This window comes from Phyllostomus discolor, chromosome 11 (genome assembly GCF_004126475.2).
Source record: "Phyllostomus discolor isolate MPI-MPIP mPhyDis1 chromosome 11, mPhyDis1.pri.v3, whole genome shotgun sequence".
In the NCBI taxonomy this organism is placed as follows: Eukaryota; Metazoa; Chordata; class Mammalia; order Chiroptera; family Phyllostomidae; genus Phyllostomus; species Phyllostomus discolor.
In genome coordinates this window covers 59,596,251-59,605,730 of record NC_040913.2, presented here as the reverse complement: position 1 = coordinate 59,605,730, position 9,480 = coordinate 59,596,251, and the positions used below count along the sequence as shown (strand labels likewise).

The 9,480-nt window shown below is 36.5% G+C and overlaps 1 long non-coding RNA gene across 1 annotated transcript; it reads right to left on the bottom strand.

Annotated features, from left to right (window-relative positions):
• Window positions 1–3,299: 3,299 nt before the first annotated feature.
• LOC118497262 lies at window positions 3,300–9,212 on the bottom strand. The gene is made up of 4 exons (XR_004899784.1): window positions 9,120–9,212; window positions 8,389–8,394; window positions 3,696–3,699; window positions 3,300–3,310 (listed from the first exon to the last, which is right to left on the bottom strand). It is a non-coding gene; the product is annotated as an uncharacterized LOC118497262 (long non-coding RNA).
• Between the last annotated feature and the right edge of the window lie 268 nt (window positions 9,213–9,480).

The following is a 9,480-nucleotide window of genomic DNA, read 5'->3' as shown; positions in this document are numbered from 1 at the left end:
AAAATTGTGGAAGTCCATTAATCAAACTGAATGCTCAAAACAGATAATAAGCACTTGAAAACCAGGATCACTTTAATTGCAAACAAAAAATAAAAACCAAAAAGATCTGTAGTTCCTCTTAAACTGTGGGTTGCAAACTCACCTTATATGTGACATCTAGATTTGAGTAAAAAAAGAGATAAGTATCATATGATCTCACCTTTAACAGGAACCTAATCAACAAAACAAACAAGCAAAATATAACCAAAGACACTGAAATTGAGAATAGGCTGACAGTAACCAGAGGGGAGGGTGGTGGAATTTCAGGGGGAAAAGGTGAAGGGTTTGCAGCAATAAGTATAAATAACACATGGACAATGACAAGAGGGGATGGAAACTGGAGGGAGGTGGGAAAGGCTGGTAGGTGGGTTGGGATGGAGGAAAAGGCAGAAAACTGTACATGAACAACAATTAAAATAAAAATTAAAAAAATAAAAAGGCAAGCCAAAAAAGAGAAGTAATATTAATGTTTGACTAAAATATTAATTTTATATATATTAAAGTTTTAGCTGTGGTAGAAATGGGCAAAGGGGAGATGGGAACATATATAATAGAATTAACAATAAAAATAGAGAAAAAATAAGTTAAAAAATAAGGAATGTAACTATTAATAATTTAAAGATATTAAATGAATTAGAGAATATCCATATAATCACTCTGATACTAATTACACTTGCTCATTATAAAGATATTTACTTGTACCTGTATATTCAGTTCATACTTGATTGTATATATACATTCAAATTGTATATACTTTACCTACATTTATGCATTGGTAATTGGTATTTAATTATTACATTAAACAAAAGTAATTAACACTGTCTAACACAAATAAAATGTTGAATCTCAATTTGCCAAATGTTTGCAGCACAAGTGAAGGAATTTCAGAATATAACACAGTTGCAGAGGCACGTACGCATTTTGGTCAGCATGCAAAATCCTGTGAAATTGACTGACTTTCACCCAAACAATATTTTGTAAATGGAAAAAGAGAGTACACAGAAGGGTCCAATGCTAAATAGTTTTATGACTGTTTAACAAGAAAAAAAAATCAAATGGAGAGAATAGTCAGGGCAATAGATATTTCAGATTATAACTTTAATGTGTATCTTGTGGAAGAAAATTAAAATTCTTCCATCTTCTCTCTCTAATCTTTCTTACAGATAGGTTCTTCTTGCCTACTCATAATGACATTTTCTGAATGTTTAGATCAAATAATAGATGTAATTTGTTTTAATATTAACATTACTGTTCTTGGCATACTTCTGACTTTATTTTGATTGATTTTATTAAACCTTCAAAAATTTGCTAAGATTCTTACAGATCATTGGTATAATATTCACTTTAACTAATACTATTTTACCATAAGTCCATTTGTGTCTGTGATAAAAGGGTAAAGTAATGTAATAGAGTGAGGATAACTTACATGGTTTTCAGTTTTAGATTTTAAGGACTGATCTTGTGTTACATTATAATATATTTTGTTCTAGCAATCAACCATTGCTAGAACAAAATCGGCATCAACCATTTAAATTGAAATGACCAATACTTTGCCTACATGAACATGATTATATCACTGTATTGATAAGATGTTGATAATTATCTTTATTCTTTTAATCTCCATAAATTATAGACTTTACAAGTAAGAGGGACTACTTAATGGAGAAATTAGGAAGAGGTCCTATGGTATTATTCATTATAACTTTGAAGACATTATTTGAATTGCTTAGTATATTGTATTTCTAAAATACTTCAATATTTTATAGCTTGGAATAATATTCTATAACATTTTAAACATTTTTATAGAATAAAATCATTTAAAGATGATTTCCTTGACAGAAATAAGCCTAATAAAAATGTAATAGTTAATGTTTTATTGTTTAAGTTTAAACAAGTGTAATTTATCTACTTGAAAGTAAACCCATTGGGGATTATGTAATTACCTTATAGACACAATACATTCAACTTAGTTTTACTTAGAAGAAATCATCAATCTTTGCATCTGTTGAAAACACAAAAGGAAAATGTGATGCTAAAGGCATCTGATTATCCTGGAACAGCCATTATTTCACAAAAAATATTAAGAAGGATTAAAAAACTCAACAGAAAAATTTGAATGATTCAACTACGTAATAATAAATCAATGTTTCAAATACCCTTTATCAATATTGAAAATAACTAGCTAATCAAGTCACATTAATAACAGAATTATAGTAGAGAGAAGGTGGGAGCTGAGCCCACTTGCTCGTGTGCTCAACTGGGACACTTAGCTGATCTTCCAAAGAACAAAGTGAACAGCCAAAGTATTCAGAGGACACTTCAAAATGTGGGGTAAGGAGGCTTTATTGGTTGACAGGAAAGGTCCCTGGGTCAGGTGCCAGAGACTATGGCTACCACAGGCACATTGGAGAAGAGCTGGGTTAGTGACAGTAGCCTAGCAACTCCCTGTCCTCCCCTCCCATGGTGGTGAAGCCCCAATCCCATGTCAGGAGAGACCTGTACACAAAGTCACTGGGGAAAAAAATTAAAAGGCAACAAGTGCACACAAATCTGGTGGCATAGGCAGGTTGGGAAGGTAGTTGCTGGCCAGGACAGTGCCAGAGAATTTGGGGGATCCTGGTGACACCCAGAGCTAGGAGAGAAGGTAGGCCATGTTGGCTGTGATCCAGATAGACTCTGGACTTGCTAGAGAGTTGGAGTGTATGGAAAGCTGGGAGGTGGCTCAAAGCAGCAGTGAACCTCAAAGAGGCTTTTCAAAAGGGGAACTGAATGCACCATGCAGGGACCTAGTGCATAGAGCCGCCAGGCCAAAAAAGAGGGAGGAATGTGGACTCAATTTGGCCCCACTCAGGGCACCTCAGGGATCGATCAAAGGGGTGCAAAGCAAGGGGCCTTATAGGTGTCAGCCTGGTGCAATTATGCAGAGTAGACAATGTAGGCTGCACAGTGCTCTGAGGGCATGAGCTGGAAATTGGGCACCTGTGATTACCCAGACTAAGCCCCCATCCTTGTGGAACCACAGGAAAGGAAAATGGAGCCCAGTTCCCCATTGCCTGCAGGAACTGGGAAGATTTGCAAAACAAGCTGGGCAGGTTTAACAATCAACACAAGACTTTTCTTTTTTCTTTTCTTTTTTCTTTTCTTTTCTTTTCTTTTCTTTTCTTTTCTTTTCTTTTCTTTTCTTTTCTTTTCTTTTCTTTTCTCTTCTCTTTTCTTCTCTTTTCTTTTTTCTTTTTTTTTCCCCCCAAGAGTAAGACAGTAAGACCTGGAGCTGAGAGAAAACCAGAGACAGATCCAGAAAGAAGTCAGGAGGCACACACCAACAGCTGAGACAAATTTAACTTTGCTCTTTATCAGAATTAGCATGCTTTTGTTTTTATTTATTTCTTCTTTCCATTTATTTTTATTTGTATGTTTTTGTTTGTTTTTTTTCATTTTTTTCATGTAGCATTTTAATTTTCCTTCTTTCATTTCACTTGTGTTCCAAATAATTCACTTCTCTTGGTCTTTCACTTTTTATTATTTTATCCAGATTATATATTTCTTATCATATTATTATTATTCCAAGTCACACACAGCACCCTTCCCTTATCTTAATTTGTTTTTCCATCTTCCTGAGCTTTATTACTTTTGGTGTAAACTTTATTTTCTCTCACGCTACTCCAAGTTTCTATCCCTTGCTCTCATTATTTCCCTCCATCTAACCTCACATAAACACTCTTATTTTTTCTTTCTTTGTTTCTTTCTTTCCCTCCTTCCCTCCCTCCCTCCCTCCCTTCCTCCTTCCTTCCTTCCTTCCTTCCTTCCTTCCTTCCTTCCTTCCTTCCTTCCTCTCTCTCTCTCTTTGCAGTATTTTCTTTTTAACTTTTATTTATTTATTTATATTTTTTAAAATATATTTTAATGAAGCCCTGGCTGGTGTAGCTCAGTGGAATAAGCACTGGCCTGTGAACCAAACTGAACAATTGCTGGTTCAATTCCCAGTCAGGACACATGACTCAGTTTCAAGCCAGGTGGGGCCACTAATAGGAGGCATGTGAGAGGTAACCACACATTGATGTTTCTCTCCTTCTCTTTCTCCTTCCTTTCCCCTCTCTCTAAAAATAAATAAATAAAATATTTAAATATATATATTTTATTGATTATGTTATTACAGTTGTCCTGACATTTTTCTCCCCTTTATTCCCCTCTGTCCTGCTCCCACCAGCATTCCCTCTTCCCTTAGTTCATATACATGGGTAGTACATATAAGTTCTTTGGCTTCTCAATTTCCCCCCACCATATATTTTGCACCTACAAGTTATGCTTTTGATTCCCTGTATCATTTTACTCATTCTCACCCTCCCTGCTAATAACCCCTCATGTGATCCCCATTTCTGTGATTCTGTTCCTGTTCTCATTGTTTGCTTAGTTCATTATTGTTTCTGTTTTTGTTTTTGTTTTTCAGGTTCAGTTGTTGATAGTTATGAGTTTGTTGTCATTTTACTGTTCGTATTTTTTATCACATTTTTTTCTTAGATAAGCCCTTTTAAAGTTTCATATAATAAGAGCTGGGTGATGGTGAACTCCTTTAACTTTACCTTATCTGGGAAGCACTTTATCTGCTTTCCATTCTAAATGATAGCTTTGCTGGATAGAGTAATCTTGGATGTAGATCCTTGCCTTTCCTGACTTTGAATACTTCTTTTCAGCCCCTTCTTGCCTGTAAAGTCTCTTTTGAGAAATCAGGTGATAGTCTTTTTTTTTTTTTCATTTTATTTTAATTGTTGTTGTAGTACAATTTTCTATCTTTTACTCCCATCCCAGCCCACCCACCCAGTCCACCCCTCCTCCCTCCCATTTCCACCCACCCCTAGTTTTTTATCCATGTGTCCTTTATACTTGTTCCTGTAAACCCTTCCCCTTTTCCCCTGAAATTCCCTCTCCTCTCCCCTCTGAACATAGAGAACAGATTGACAGTATTCAGAGGTGATAGTCTTATAGAAACTCCTTTGAAGGTAACTGTCTCCTTTTCTCTTGCTGCTTTTAAGATTCTCTCCTTATCTTTACTCTTGGGTAATGTAATTATGATGTGCCTTGGTGTTTGTTCAACTTCTTTGGGACTCTCTGAGCTTCCTGGAAGTCTATTTCCTTTGCTGGATTGGGGAAGTTCTCCTTCATTATGTTTTCAAATAATTTTTCAATTTATTGCTCTTTTTCTTCTCCTTCCAGCACCCCTATAATTTGTATGTTGGAATGTTTAAAATTGTCCCAGAGATTCCTAAGCCATTTCTCATTGTTTTGAATTCTTGTTTCTTCATTCTGTTCTGGTTGAATCTTTCTTTCTTTCTTCTATTCCAATTTGTTGATTTGAGTCCCAGTTTTTTTCCCTTCACTGTTGGTTTCCTGTACATTTTTCTTCATTTCACTTTTCACAGCCTTCACTTTTTCTTCTATTTTGCAACCATTCTCAAACATTTCTGTGAGCATCTGGATTACCAGTGTTTTGAACTCTGCATCTGATAGGATGGCTATCACTTCATCACTTAGTTCTATTTTTGGAGCTTTGAACTGTCCTTCCATTTGGGCAATTTTTTTTGTCTCACTGAGTGTGTTATATTGTAAGGGATGAAGCCTTAGGTATTTGCCAGTGTGGGCAACCCACATCACTGCATTGTGATGCTGTGTCGGGAGGAAGGGCCCGAGAGGGAATAGTGCTGCTTGCTTGGCTCTCGGCCAGCTTTCAATCACTTCTCCCACTACCCACAATCAAATTGGGCCCCTGTGGTGCTGATTCCTGGTGTGTAGGTTAGTGTAAATTGTAGGACCCTGTGGGTCTCTCCAATGAATTCTCCAGTGAGGCTGGGAGTTTCTCCCACTGTTGCAACTCCCATAGTATTTTGCAGTCAGAGGCTTTGAGGCTTTATTTCCTTCACACTGGAACCCCGGATTGTGTTGTCCGTCTTGCTCCTCAGTTTTTCCTCACAATTTGTTAACATGCAAATAAAGGACCACCCACTCTTCTAGTGTGGTGGGTAAAGGACTGCCTTACCCACCTAGTTTTCCAGCCACTGCCTTGCTATGCATCCTCTATTTCCTGGCTGCCTGTATTTGCCCCCCTACTAGTCTAAATGAATATTTCTTTCTTCAACACCTTGATTGTTGTACTTTCATACAGTTGGATTATCTGGCAGTTCTGGTTATTTTCTATTTTTGAATTTGTTGTTGTCCTTCTTTTTGCTGTGTAAGGAAACAAAGTGTATCTACCTATGCCTTTTCTTGGCTGGGAGTCCAGCACTCTTCTTTCTTAAGTCAACTCATAAGTTTCCCCTTTTATAAGAGCTGTATTATTTTTCCAGCATCTATGAACAGTGGCTAGTTGAATGAGATACCATGGTTATTGCTGTCCTTCTCCAAAAGAACTCCTATTGTTCAGTATTTGTTTGTACTTTACACCTGATAGAATTTTTTCCTGTGGATTTGCCTCATTTTGCCTTCCCCCTACCCTTGTTCAGCTGAGTTAGGAATCTTATTTCATTGTTTTCTCTCTCATTTATTTCCGCCCCCCCTCTCTCAACCTGGCCTTTATACCTTATTCTTATTAATTTATCTCGCTCATCCTACCAAAATCATTTTTCTTTACTATAGACATCTAATATTCACTTTTTGATTTTCTATAATATTGTTATCCTTGTTCCACCTTTATTAAACTTCAGCTGTTGTTGCTATTGACCCTGCTGTGATTTTCTGTAATTTGGCTCTTGATGGTCTAGTACCTTTCCAATCTGACTTCAACCCTCCTGGTACACTCTTCCTTTTTTTTACACCATCGTTTCCATCACTCTTTCATGTTTTACATATGTTTTAAATTTTGTTCTCCCCCTTTCTTTGCCTTGGTTCTACCACAACTCTTATAAATTCTTCTCCCTCTTACCACTCAATAGCAATTTCCCCTCTTTTTGTCATCTCATATTTCCTTCCTTATATCTTACAATTTCCACAGTCTCTCTTCACCTTTACTAATTTTAGTTCAATTGCAATTGGCATTGCTGATTGTTGTAGGGGTTGTACTTTTTGCTGGAGTATGTTTGGTTGCCAGGTAATACTGCTTTGTTAACCAGTACCTGCACAACAGCATAAAAGACAAGGTGGGTGTTGTGACTACCAGCAAGCCTCCTGGAGGAGAAGACCCACCAACAAAGGAGCCACCAACTGGTAAAGCCCAAGTACAAGAGAGCACACCTAAATGGAAGAAAAGGCAAACCTAGGGCATCCAGACAAGGAGCTCAAAGTGTCAGCACCACTGTGTCCCACAGAACTCCTACCACAGAAGTTCACCCCACAAAGACAGCAGGCAAAGAAGAACATCCAGAAACAGAAAAAAAGCCACCTAAAATGAGGAGATAAAGAAAGAACTCACAATGGAAAGGAACAGAAGAATCCCCATTAAAAGTGCTAGATGAAATAGAGGCAGGCAAACTATTAGACATAGCATTAAATATTGGTTATAAGGATGCTTAAGGAACTCAGTGACAACTACAAGAAATTGAGTAGGAAGTACAACAGTATGAAAAAAAGAAACAGAAACTGTAAACAAAAGCCAGAAAGAAATGAAGAATACAATATCTGAAATAAAAAATGCACTAGAATGAATTCCAGGCATGCTGGATGATGCAGTGGACCAAATTAGTGAGTTGGAAGACAAGGTAGAAATACACAGGTAGAGCAACAGCATAAGAAAAAAGACTCAAAAAGTGTAAGGATAGATTAAGAGAACTTCAGAACAACATGAAATGAAATAAATTCAAATCATAGGAATATCAGAAGAAGAAGAAAAGGACCAAAGGATAGAAACACTCCTTGAAAAGATAATGACAGAAAACTTTCTTAACCTGGAGAGGGGAAATGTCATGAATGTTCAGGAAGCACAGAGGGTCATAATCAAGATGAACTTAAAGAGGCCCATTCTAAGAACATCATAATTAAAATGGCAAAATTCAAACACTAAGAGAGAATCTTAATGGCACAAGGAGAAGCAAGAAGTAACATACAAGGGAGCCCTGATAAGGCTAGAAGCTGTCTTCTCAACTGAAATACTACAAGTCAGAAGGGAATGACAAGAAATATTCCAAGTGATGAAAAGCAAAGGCTTACAACCAAGACTACTCTACCCAGCAAGGCTCTCATTTAAAATGGAAGGTGAAATAAGGACTTTTCAAGACAAAAGAAGGCGAAAAGAATACATCTTCACCAAACCAGCATTGCAAGAATGCTAAAGGGACTGCTTTAAGAAGATGAAGAAAAAAAAGTGAGAGAGAGAGGAACACAGTTACAAAGGGGAAAAGTACAAATGAATAAGGACCTATCAACAATAACCTTAAATGTAAATGGATTAAATGCTCCAATCAAAAGATGTAGGGTAAGTGAATGGATAAGAAAACATGACCTGCACATATGCTGCCTATGAGAGACCCACCTCAGAACAAAAGACCTACACAGACTGAAAGTGAACGGCTGGAAAAAATATTTCAATCAAATGGACAGGAATAAAAGCTTGGGTAGCAATACTGATTTCAGAAAAAAAAATAGACTGAAAACAAGGTCATAAAGAGAGACAAAGAAGGACACTTCATAATACTCAAGTGAAGAATCCATCAAGAAGACTTAAACATTGTAAACATATATGCACTCCACATAGGAGCACCCAAATATGTAAGGAAAATCTTAGAGGACTTAAAGAAAGATATAGACAGCAACACAGTTTACTAGAGGATTTTAAACCCTCATTGTCAACAATGTATAGATCTTCCAAACAAAATATCAACAAGGATATTTTGGCATGGAACAATGTCCTACATAAAATGGACTTAACTGATTAAGGATATCTATGTATATCCTATCATTCCAAAGAAGCAAATTACACATTCTTTACAAGTGCACTTGGAATATTTTCAAATGTAGGCCACATGATAGGAAATAAATCAAACTTCAACAAATTCAAAAATATTGAAATTATATTAAGCATTTTTTTGGACCAAGAGGACTTGAAACTAGAAACCAACCTCAAAGAAAACACTAAAAAAATTTGAATTCATGAATACCATGTTAATAAACAATGAGTTGGTTAATAATGAGACCAAGGAAGAAATTTAAAAAATTCTGGAAACAATTGAAAATGAACACACAACAGTCCAAAAACTAGGGGACACACCAAGGGCACTGTTGGGGGGGAATTTCATAGCAATACAGGCCTACCTACAGAAAATAGAAACATTTAAAATAAACAACCTAACCTTATGTCTGCAAGAACTGGAGGAACAACAATAGATAAAGACCAGAGTGAGTAGGAGGAACAAAATAACCAAGATCAGAGCAGAGTTAAATGACATAGAGACTAAAAGAACAACTCAAAGGATCAAAACATCCAGGAGCTGGTTCTCTGAAAAGATAAGCAAAATTAGC